Raw genomic sequence first — 13,141 nt, 5'->3', positions numbered from 1 at the left:
GCATATTGAACAATGGTGAATTGTAAAATGCCTTAATCCTTTGATATGTTTAATGGTGAATATAAATATGGATTGTTTTTGGGTATTGACAATAAGTGCAAATTGTTAACATTTTATACTATTATTTAGTTGAAATTGTGGCCATTACAAGTTAATTACAGGTTATAGTGAATGATTGGGTAGCATTTGAGGGTGCTATATATATATATATATATATATATATATATATATATATATTTATATTAAAAAATGCGCCCTCAAATGCTACCTAATCATTTAAATATATATATAGTTATCTACGGGAGGCTTCACACCTCGTAAATAAAACATATAGATGTATTAACGAGAGGTAAGAACCTCATACATTAGTTATTGACGAGAGGCCAAGTACCTCGTACATTAGTTATTGACGAGAGGCCAAGTACCTCGTACATTAATTATTAATGAGAGGCTATTTGTCTCGTATATTAATTATTAATGAGAGGCTAGTTCTGTTGTAAATTAATTATTAATAAAAGGCTAGAAACCTCGTGAGAGTTTTATTTACGGAATGCTAAATTCGTCATGCTTTACTCTTTTACGAGTGTTATTATTTCCCGTAGAAAGTTGAGAGTATTTACAGGACCACAATAGAGGGGCTCAGAAGTCCGTGAAAAAGTTTTCACGGGAGGTCCAGACACTCGTAATAGACCTTTTTTCTTGTAGTGTATGCCCTCATATCCTGACAATGGTGCATTAATCCACATAATCCATAATTGATACAGTAAATGTAATTATACATCAAACAATCCAGAAGTAAGCATAATAAAAATCAGATAAACACATGATCATATTATATTGTCAATACATGATAGATTAAAATCATATAAACATACCTTGAAAATTGCTAGAATAATATTAAGCAATTAAAACATCCATTAACAACAAGTAAATTAATTAAAATTCCATATTGTTCAAATCCTTTGCATATTAATGTAGATTATGGATTCTAAAATTAATTAGGTCCATTTAAACCATTTAAATCCTCTATTACAGTCTAGGTAGCTTTTAAAACCCCCTGTAATCAAAACCAGACCCAAAAACACCTTCAAGCCTGTTGGCACAAAGGCCTTCCTTCACATTTTTGATAATAACAAATAAAGAATCAATGTATTTGACTTTCTCTTCTGAGTATTGTAGTAACAGGAAAGCCTCTGACAACAAACAATCATGGCAAACAAAAGCTCAAATAATACTTCATTAAAAGGGTTAACTTAGGATGGTGAGAGCGATATAACATGTAAAGCAATTGATCTACAACAAGTGATCTAAAAGCTCAAGATCGCGTCTCACAAATACATACATCTCAGCTCCTCAGTATTCAAAATTCAAATGATCTAACTGGTTAGATCATCTATGTAATCGATCAGATGAGGATCACAATGAGTTTACATTCTCTATCAAAGGCATCTAATCGATCACATCTTGCATATAGCCGATCAGATGAGGAACACAATGAGCATGTATTTGTAATTGGCAATTTAACTGATTAGATTAGTCATGTAACCGATCAGATGGCGACATATAATCGATCAAATGAAAACATGCAATTGATTAGATGGAGAAAACAAAAATATGTCAAAAATCCACTTTCCTTCTTGTAACCGGTTAGTTCACTGATCTAACCGATCAGATGAACTCATGTAACCGACTAGATAAAATTATCTACTCAATCAGATGGATTCTACAGAGAAGAAGATAAAAGTTTTATATCTGATCTAATGGATTACATTCCTGATCTAATCGATCAAATGGCTTAAAGTAATCGATCAGATGAAGCCGCAAATCTAATCTAACCGGTTACTTGAATGATGTAACCGACCACATCAGATCCCCACGCAGTGGTTTGAAAAGTTTATCTACCTTTTCTGGTTAGATCTTCACAGGGCTCTATATATGTGTAGAGAGCTACAGTAACAACCTTCTTTTCAAGAATTCAAAATCATTCAATCCTCGTATCTTTTTTATCATTGTTTTATCCTATTGAGCATATAATCTCTTGCTGTATTATTCTTTTGCTATAGGATTATGAACTTTTCTTTACATATCCCATCTTGAGAGATTGTAATAAGCTTAGGCTAAATTCCTTCATTTGGAAGGGTTAAATAAACCTAGCAGAAGACTAAGAAAAGTTTGTTCTCTTTGCAAGAAGAAGAGAAGCGGAGTGCTTCTTGTACCGGTTTGTTATCCAACCGTAAGGAGGTGCCTTAGTGGTTTTGGAAAGTCTTAAGAGGGATCTTGAGCCGAGGAGTAAGAGTTACCAAACCTCGCTAAAGTCATTGCGTCAAGTGTTTGCAATTCTCTATCTCTCTCAATCATTTTTAATTGTGCTTAAGTTCAACATTAATCTTATTCATATGCTTTAGCTTATCTTTATTGTTAAATGCCATATTTTGATTAATCCGATTATTTAGTATTATTTGCATGAGACTCTATTCACACCCCTCTAAAGTCATTATCTGGGCAACAAGGCCCTTGTCCCAGCAAAAAGGAGTCAGCTCTCTCCCTAAGTGCCATGACAAATTTGCAGAGGGAGCCAGCTCTCAACCTGCTGCAACCCTTCTTCTCCGTCTCCGGCGAACTTAGATCCCTCCGTTCTCCTCCGTTAAAGGTCCCAAATAATTCCAATCAATTATATGAAGTCATTATGCATCATTAACACAATTTTAAACAAGTTTACATGAAAGAATATTCAAGATCAAGCAAATACAAATATATATACACATAAGCACTGTTTTAATTCCTATTAAGCATGCATACATCATCAATTTACTGTCTAATTAATCCTGGAATCAACCTAGACATGTATAGAAAATGAGATCAAAGGGAAAGAGTTAAAAGAAGAACTTGCCTTAAGGTTTTGGATTGAAACCTTCACCTTCTTCTTCCTAGCTTTTCCGGCGATCCATTGGCTTTCTTCTCAGCCCTCTATTGCTCCTAGTTCAACCCTCAAGCAAGCCTCTACCTTACTTCTTTGGTTCAACCCTTGCTCTTGGCCAAACTCTCCTTCTTCCTCTCTCAGTTTCTCCTCTCTAAACTCTCTACCTCTACAGTACGTGAATAAGATTTCTAAACCCTTTGGCAAACTATCACTATGTATCTATAGGCTTATAAAAACAATACCATAATCCTATATTTATGTAATACAAGTCTAATAATAAGGAAAAGAATAAGAGAAAAAGAAAATAAAACAATATCCATATATATATATATATATATGTATAACTATCCATGGGTAAATATTCATACCCATTAAGACTCCTATCTAAGTAGTCCATGTGACCCAAATGGTTGGTCTATTACTACTATTCATATCCATCCTTTAAAATATAAAATAAAATAACATAAACATTTAAATTCCAAAATAAATATACATCATCACATAGCATTTAAACAAATCAATTCATACCAACAATTAATTAAAAAAAAAACACCATTTAAGCACACAATTAAAATAAACAATTATTTTATTTTATTTTTTTCCTAAATGAAAGGATTGTATATATAAACAAAGTAGTATAAAGAGACATATGAGGGCATACCCTCATAAGAAAAGCAAAACAAAGTCCTGAAAAGGACATAACCAACCTATACTAGTAAACAATAGAAAATTACAAAATGTCCTGAAGATTTATCCCCAACACATCAAGAACCTGCCATAGAATACTTTTAGCTAGATCCTTAGCCTCTCTTATTTCCTTATCATGTAACCGATTATTCCTTTCCCATCATATAAAGTACAATGTAGCAGTAAAATAACTCTAGCCATCTTCTTGATTTTTCTTCTTTGCACATTTTGAACAAACTATTTTGCCAAATCTTAAATACTTAGACCCCTCTGTAAATTCCATTCACAAGTCTCAGACAAATCACTCCATACTTTCTAAGTATAATCACAGTTAGAGAACAAGTGATCCAAAGTTTCTACCTTTCTGTAGCAAAGACAATATCTTATTGCCATTTCAAATCATCTTTTCTGCAGAAAATTCTGAGTTATAATTGCTTTTTGCATAACCAGAACTGAATGTACTGACCACCTTGGTCTCCCTTCACTCCAGCATATTACAGCCCAATCCACATCCTCCAAATTCACTCTAGCAACACCCCATGCTTCTTTAAAACAAAAAGGTTTCGTTCATTTCAACTGATCTTCTCCACCAGTTATCTTCTGGTTTTTAAACAGCATCAGCATATCCTGTGTAGCATTGCTCAACTTTCCTTTATCCCATTGTCCATGAGTGATAAAATCACTCATAAAAATCTTCTTGTCAAAACTCAAATACCCCAGAATCCTATGGTTATAAATTTCTCTTATGAACTTGCCTTCACACCATGGATCCATAAACACTTTAATCAAATATTATAAAGCCCTGGTATTTATTACCGATCAGAATTAGACCATAATAGAATTACAATCTATACCGGCACCATAATATCATATTGGGGGCAAGATCAGAACTAGAACCACATATGAAATTGAGCATAATTTCGCAGAGAAATAACCCACTTGTTTCTTGAGAAGAGATGGAAAATATGCTTAATATCATTTGATTGAATAGTTAATCCAGCCCCTTGTTGTTTGAAGCTAGACTCCCCAAACAGCGACACTCACTCTAGCAACCTCTCCCTCACGATTTCACCTCTTTTGTGTAGGTGTATGAGTGTGTGTCTATACACACACACACACACACACACACACACACACACACATATATATATATTGCAGTAATTGGGGTGGGATCAGGCGGGGGATGGGGTTGAGCTTCCAAATCCATCGTGGGTTAGGGGCAGAGGCAGGATAGGATTTTCCTTCACAAGAAGATATAAGGTTTAGGCTAACCCATCCCATACCCGCCCCGTTGCCATTCTTACATCTAATCAAAAAGATTAAGTTATTGGGTAATACTACATACTCGTCCATATATACTCATGATTTTTTTATTTGGATTGAATTTGGGACAAAGAATCTCTAAGGCCTATCATTTGATATGGGAGAGAAAACACTCTTATAAGCAGGACCAAATGTCCAAAACAGTCCAGGTGCAGATACTTGCATAGGAGAGGATCCGCGTCCTTGAAATTGTAATGGGACTTGTTTTTCTTCTTATTTACATGTTCTTGTTCTAAAGGATTTGGTTACAATTTTTTTATAGAGTTAATTTTACAAAAATCTGTTAGACTATATTTAAAAGAGCCCTGCTGCTCCAACCATTCTTTCGTTCCATCACTTCATTCTTTAGCTTGGGTGTGCCTCTTGCATTATTCCAGATATAAAATTTACTCCCTAAACTACTGTGAGTTCTACAGTAGAATATATTGTTAAAAGTTTAAGTTTTTATCTAAAGATGATTTAATCACGTATCTTTCTATTCGATCAATTAGCTTTACTTAAATTATAAAATAATTAAACAATCATATGAAAAATAAAGCGTAATAAAAATAAATAAAGTTTGAGAGATAACACCAGGATTTTTAGCGAGGAAACCCCGATTAGCATAACAGACCACTCATTATGGGAAAAACCTCGTGGACTGTGCTGTCAAGAACAAAACAATCTACTATGTTTGAAACAAAGTGCACTGAACTTTGACTAAGGCTCTCACTCTATCGTTCTACCAAAAACCAATTACTGACAATCTCCAGCTTTGCAATGTCTCATCCAACAGCTCTTGACTCCAGACTTACACTTGATTTCTGTAGAAGGATTACTGGTAGATCAAACAACACTCCTCGAATGCTTTAACCCTTTCAAAGTGTGATCATTTCACCCATTTTCTTCAAGATCTGAATTTGATGTAGAAGAAATAAATCTGCTTTCTCTGATCATTGTAGATGCAATATTCAATAGACTTTAAACACAATCAAGAATTGAACAACACCCTAAAATCACTCTAGTGTTTATATGTGTGTTCTTAAAACAAAAACAGAAAAATCAGATTTGATTTTCTGAATAAAATATCTCTCAAAAAGGCTTTTAAAGAAATCAGAAGTTTTAATGCAAAAAGCCACACAAACGTAAATGAGAAAATAGTTTATATAGACTTTCAAAAACCTAAATATGCTTAGAAAAGAAGTTAATTTTGTGCATAGGTCTTTTGGAAAGAAATCTATATCAAATAGGAAGTTTGAACAGAATAAGAAACAAAGTTACTTAAATCTACAGAAGACCTTGAACTGGTTCAGAGTCCTTGAACCGGTTCAAGTTAACCAGTGTTGAATTGGATTTGAAGTATATATCTTAAACTGGTTCAGCTGCATGGAACCAGTTCAAGTTAGCCAGACTTGAACAGAAGGAATTAAACCCTTAGAAAAATTTCGGTATTAAAAAACATATGATGTATGCAAGTGTCGTAACCTTCTAACTCAATTTCCTAAAGTGTTGTTCTTACCTTTTCGTAGACTTCAAGCTATCAAACACGAACAACTCTTCAATTCTGCAACCAATCTCGATCTTGAATTTTAAACTTGAAAATACAACTCAATCAGACTTGTTTTAACACCGAAATTAACCAAGTACAAAATATATATCTCACAATCTCCCCCTTTGGCAATTTCGTGACAAAACCCTAAAAACAAATGTAACCTACGCAAGCAGAAGAAGCAAATTACAATTTGTTAAAACAATGAAATTTATTTGATTCTCTTCTATTTTTTTTCATTCTCTTCTCTTCTCTGGATAAAAGTTCACCTAATTTCCTGCACAATTATCAAGTAAAACTACCAGTGAAAGTATAATATAAAAAATATATAAACTCCCCCTAATTTATTATGCATAGATATCTCCCCATTTTTGGAGCAAATTGACAAAGAAAAACAATGATAGAGAAGACAAAATAACAGTTCATTAAGATGAAACAAGTTATTAAGATCAAAACGAAATTCCAACATAATAACAATGTCATCTTAAGAATAAACACATGATGCATATGACTATATGATGCAAAAGAAAATCTAAAAGATAACTGATAGACAATCAATCATCAAGATCATCTCCAACAAAAAGAACAGTAGTAGTCATCACATCATCATCATCACCATCATTAACATCACTCCCATCCTCCTCATCATCATCCTCATCTCTCATAGATGTCTCTAAAGGTGTAGGTCTGTAGACATCTTTTATAGAGCCACCAGCTTGTTGTATCCTAAGCATATTCACCATTACCCTGAGATCTCGTATCTCATCCATAATCCTTTTAAACATGGCATTCTGATTCTAAATCTGTGATGAGTACATCAAGTTAGCATTATCTCTGGAGAAATTCCCTTTTGAGAAAAATAACTTGTTAGAATCCAGAATTTGAGATGTTGTTTCATCTGAGCTTCTCTGTGCCTTCCTACCATTTTCCCTAGCAGTTTTGGACTTTTTGAGTGCACGGAGATCCAACTCAGTCATGATGTTTTGATGATAAGCTCTGGGAGGAATTAGAATTCTATTATTCCTATAGAATCTCATAATTACCATAGGAAAGGGAGAAGAATTCATTCGAGAATTTTTCTTATAATGAGCTATCATTAATCTCATAATGGATGACGCAATATGAATCTGTGCTCCTATTGCAAGAAGATACAGAACTTGAGCTCGTTCTATATTGATTTCATCTTTCTTTCCAAAATATCCCAGGTTAGCCATAACAAACAAGTTAAAGAATGCCGCTTCGTTTGTAAGATAACGAGATGGAATGTAATGATCATACTATAGAGATCCCAGTACATAGAGTGTCATAAATTTCTGGTAATTTTTTACCTGAACCTTCAAGAGGTAAGACATATTCAGTACTGCTAACCCTTTTAAGGACTCCCAGAGTAATGCAAACTTCATCTTCATGGACTAGATAGTCAATGCTAAAGATTGATACATCAAAGTATCCACCATCATAAACTTTGTGGATATTTGAATAGAAGAAATGAACCATGTCCAGTGAGAAACCACATTTCATTCGAGTACAGAAGAGCCAACTGTTCTTCTCAATGTACTCCACAAGTTTCTTCCCCGCACTGTCTCTTAGCTTGTTTAAACTAACATTTCTTTCTGTCTTGATCAGCCCATCATTATTATATGTTTTCCAAGCAAGTTCATTGTAGAAGTGTTCTTCAATGCACTTAATCTTCCCTATAGCAGAAACAGAGGGATACCCAGTTCGTATCTCACGATGAGGAAAACTAGACACCATGGGAAAAGATGGCATCCAAAGGAGTACGTGACTGATCGTAAGGCTCACAAATGACAATGCCGGTTCTAGCACACTTCGGTGGTTTAAGAGTTGTAATTCCTTTGCCTTTAGTTTCTTTAGACAATTTTGGAGCCATTTAATCTTCAAAAAATTTCACTTTGATGCTTCAAAACTCTTTCTAAAATTTTGTCGAACACTTGGTGTGCAACCTCAAAAGTGTTCTTGAAGAATCTTGATTTTAATCTTCAAAGCCCCAAAATCAATAAACAAAGCACATAACAATCCCAACATTCAATAAATCAACTCCCAAAATCTTTAATATTGTCAGTACAATGATCTTTCAACCTAAGATTAACCAAATCCACAAATTTGTTCAATCCCAACCTCCAAAACCAAACCCTAACTTCAATTTTGTAAAACAAACAATCATATAATGAGAATGAAGAAGATTACAAGCAAGAGGATGATTAACTTCAATTATGGATGCAATAATGATATGTATGTAGACGTGCAAAAGTGGGAGTGTGAAGTGCTAAAAAAAACAGCCTAATGGTGTATAAACGTGCTCAACTGAAGTACTTATATGCCTAGATTTGGCATCTTGAACCAGTTCAGGTAGGTCGAACTGGTTCAGGAATGGCAGTGGCTATATGAAGAAAACATGACACATCTTGAACCAGTTCCAACCGGTTTAAGGGAGTGGAACCTCAAGTTTGGCAGATGCAAATTCAATATTGCCTTGCATTCTTGAACCGGTTCAAGGTTATGGAACCGGTTCAAATCTTCCAGAATTGAATCCACTAAAATTTTTAGAAATTTTGCAAAACACCCAATGATAAAAAATGCATAAACTAACAAAATAAATAAAACCAAACCATTAATCAATTTAATCTTATAATCATCAAGTCGACACATGATCCAAATTTTCAGAAAATTTTATGAATGCCTATAAACACAAATGCACGACTACACATAATTATAATGATTTTCAAATCTCATAACGCAATCACAACATGAAATTCAACTTGCAATTTTTTAAAGAAAAATTTAGAAATTCATCTAGCAAGTTCGTGTGTATGTGTGAAATCCAATCTCATTAAGTAAGGCGGCTTTCACTCTAAAGAGCAGACAACAATTCCCTATTTTAATTTGTCTCCACCTTTCTTTTTACTCAAATATCTTCACTTCAAAGTCTAATAGGAGCTTTCGACCCAAACTCAATAGGTAGTCTTTTCCTCTACAAAGAGTTCAACAAATTTCAATTTTTTTCACGCTGAATTTTTTTATTTTTTTTATTAAAATTTTTGTAATGACCCGGTCATTTTCCTTCCTTTCTTTTTTTCGATAATTTCTGTTTTCATTTTTTTCCCTATTTCATCCTTTTCTCGTTTATCATTTTTCCTCGCATAACCTCACTTTTTGTGCTCGGATTTGATTTTGGCTTTGCATACATCCATGATATTTAATTTCCATGATATCTACATTTTTACTGTCGTAAAAAAGCATGTTAAATGTTTACTTTTCTTGTAAAAGGCATGGATGTATAACATTTTGGTAATTATTCATAACTTAAGAGGTTTTTGTGTAATTAAATAAAGTAGTTATTTTTCGCCTTAGGGACCATTTTGTAATTTTATTTGGAAGATATTTTTAAAAATAACCTTTTTACAATTTCTGAAAAAATGTGACAAGTGTCACACTTTCATGGTGCCACTTGTTGATTTTGTGGTGGAACCACTTGGAGGCTTAATCTCTTGACATATGGAGGGTGGAGATTCGCCCATTTGTTGGCCTAGGATTGGACCACTTGTTGGCTTAGATGGTTGACAAGTGTAGGCTTAGGATTGAGCCTAGGAAGGAGCCTTGGATTTGTGACAAGTGTAGGCATGAAATTAAGTCTTGCATTGTGTGTGTGAGAGAGGTAGTGCAAGAGCACATAGTGAGTGGAGAATCCCACCACTTTTAACTTAGGGTTTTCATATTTTACTTCATTCATCTCTTTCCTCTTAAGAACCCTAAGCTAGCTACCATTGGAGAAAAGCTTGACTATAAGCTTTGACTTCATTTTTGGCCTCCTTCCAGTCACCTTAAACCATTAAGCTTGGATTACTTTAGTTTTCTCTCACTCTCCTCTACAAAACCCAAGATTGGTTTTCCGTTTCAAGCTTGGTTGCTTTGGATTATAGATATTCAATTCTCTATTGAGGTAAGGGTGGTTGTATGTTTATCCTCTTTGGGTTTTATATATATTGGGGTTTAATATATATTGATTACATGCCTTTTAAATTCTTGTATTTGCATGTAAATAGAGATTTTATATGCTTGACTTAGAATTTGTGGATTAAAGCATGTATATGACTATTAAATTGTATAAGTAGGTTATTGTTTAATGATTTGCCTAATACTTGTGATTTCATTAAGGGTTTATTATGAATATCTTGAAATTACACTTATGTTGTTAAGTAATGGAGATTTCATTGAAAGTCTAGTATGAAAATCTTGTATGTAGCACTTGTAATTACTTGTAAGTAAATTACTATATTGCATGGTTAGTAATTGTGACCTACGTTAACATTAAATTCATATAGCGTAATGTGTAGTATCATTGGCTTGCCACTTTAGACATGCAACCTTAGGGTATGGTTTGTGTGGTTTCACCCTACTTGTGCTTGGTAGGTAGTTTCATGCATTGAGATTATATAAATATCATGGACTTATTGATTTTTAGAGGCTTGTAAGGATATGAAATGTTTGATGGCTAGGGTTTAGCTCTAGTACAGAGAATAAGAATTCTCCTAAGTCATAGTGCGCACTAGGTAGTACCTTGTGGGTCGTAATTACCCAAAATAACTTGTATGGTCTCATGGCCATATATCCTAGTCTTTCCATTATTTGATTTCACATTGTATTCCAAGTTGTAAATCATTGATTTCTTGTAGCTTGTGATTTGGTGATTTTGGTTTCAATGCAGTTAGTGTACTTGTTCATGTATAATTGGATGCTATGTGGTTATCATTTTAAAATTTTGTATAGCTTAAGATAATCCCTTAGATTACCTTGAAAACATAGACGTTAGGTGGAATGCACCCTTATGATGATCTATGTTTGGTTCATACTATACTTGAAACTATAAGGTATGCGCATGCACCACATTCTACAAGTAACTTGATTACTCACCCTAGTGGTTTGGGTTGTTTTGCAGGTAAAGAGACTTTGTTTTGGGATGCATCACATCCCTAAGTTGCTTTGATGCCTGGAAGTATTTTGTTGTATTTTTTAAAACTTGCAAGTGTTAGCATGTAGTGTCATTTTGATGTAAAAATGTTATTTTTGCCTTAAAATATGTAATGTGTACCTAAGTACACTTTTTGATGCTTATATTGCATACATGAAATGAGGCCAAGGCCCAAGCATGTTTACTTTAGCACTTATACTCATTCGGTACTATATTTTACTTTTAAAGTATATTTTTAACCAACCTTAGGGGTGTAACATATGAGATTCATGTAATTGATGTGTATGAGGTTATGAACCATTATCTTATGGTGTGTCGCCGCACCAACGCTTAAAAATAGGCATTAAGAATGAGAGTGTGCAATGTGGCCAAGTTTTAAATTTATAAATGTCACTACTACCTCTAACTAAACTACAAATAAGTTTTAAATTTATAAATGTCTTATGGTGTGTCGCCACACCAACGCTTAAACTACGCTTAAAAATAGGGATCGTCCCAAGGGATTGGTGTCGTATTGAGGTATGGAAACAATATTAGGGTTAGTAGGTCGAATGATTAAAAGGTAGTCGGTTTGATTAATTAAACTACAAATTAAACTAATCAAGCTTAATGTCAAACAAGTAATTAAAGGGTAGAAAGAACAAAAGAGAGAGATTTTGGGATTTAGAGATCACCACTAAGCATAGCCTTTCTACACACTTAATGAACAATTAATGAGGGGTAAACATGTATTGCAATATTTGTTAGTGTGTGGTTGTTTCAACAAGCATGGATGACCAATTAAGCTTATATTGTCTAAGCAACATAGTGAAAAGCACAGTATATCAAACTAAGCCGTTAATCCTTCATTTAAGCTCACAATCCAAGCACATCACAAGGTTAGAGACATATGCTACTTGCATTCAAAAGTATGGAACATCAAACAACAAGTATGGATTGTCCTCCTAACAACAACTAAGGCAACTACACTACAACTACACTACAATTAGGCTAATAGCATGAAATTAAACTAATTAAACTAAGGGAGAGGCACAATCCATCAAGAAATGAGTATGAACCGTCAAATAAACCACAAGAGCATTCTATTAAGCACTATGCCTTGACAATCTTTAGATCTAAAGCATCAATACACATAGACATGCATCAATAACACAAAGTTAGAGATAAACACATGAACATCTATTCTAACATACATAGACATATGAATAGAATGCAATGGTCATTTAGAAGAATTAAGCCACATAAATCATTGAATAAACAAGATCTATGAATAAACAAGTGTCAAAACATATATTACAACACAAATCCCCTCAAAAATATATAAATCAAGAGGTAGAAGGCATGCTTAGGGCTAACTCTAGCCCCAAGAAAATGTCTAGCCAATCATGGATGTGCCCCGCCAACCTTCAAGGGCTATCTCCATGGTAGAAATGCTCCTCTTCTTGATGTGGATGGAAGAACTCCCAAGAATGTGTCTCTAGCCTCCTCTCTTCTTTTCTTCCTCTCTAAGAAACATCTCTAACATCTAAAAATTGTATATCATCCTCTTTGTAAAAAGTAGCTCAAATCCTTATATATGTGGCTCAAATGTCACACCCAATGGTCTGGGCTCGTGCACCAAGGTTCCTCCAATGATTGGACTATGAGACAACTTTTGATGAGCTGGAAATCACTTTAATTCGCACTTGAGGGA

The sequence above is a fragment of the Cornus florida genome, unplaced genomic scaffold (assembly GCF_030987335.1).
Source record: "Cornus florida cultivar Cherokee Brave unplaced genomic scaffold, ASM3098733v1 CherokeeBrave_3.0.0_Hap2_Chr04, whole genome shotgun sequence".
Lineage (NCBI taxonomy): Eukaryota > Viridiplantae > Streptophyta > Magnoliopsida > Cornales > Cornaceae > Cornus > Cornus florida.
The sequence above is the reverse complement of the archived record's forward strand: the minus strand, read 5'-3'. Positions refer to the sequence as shown.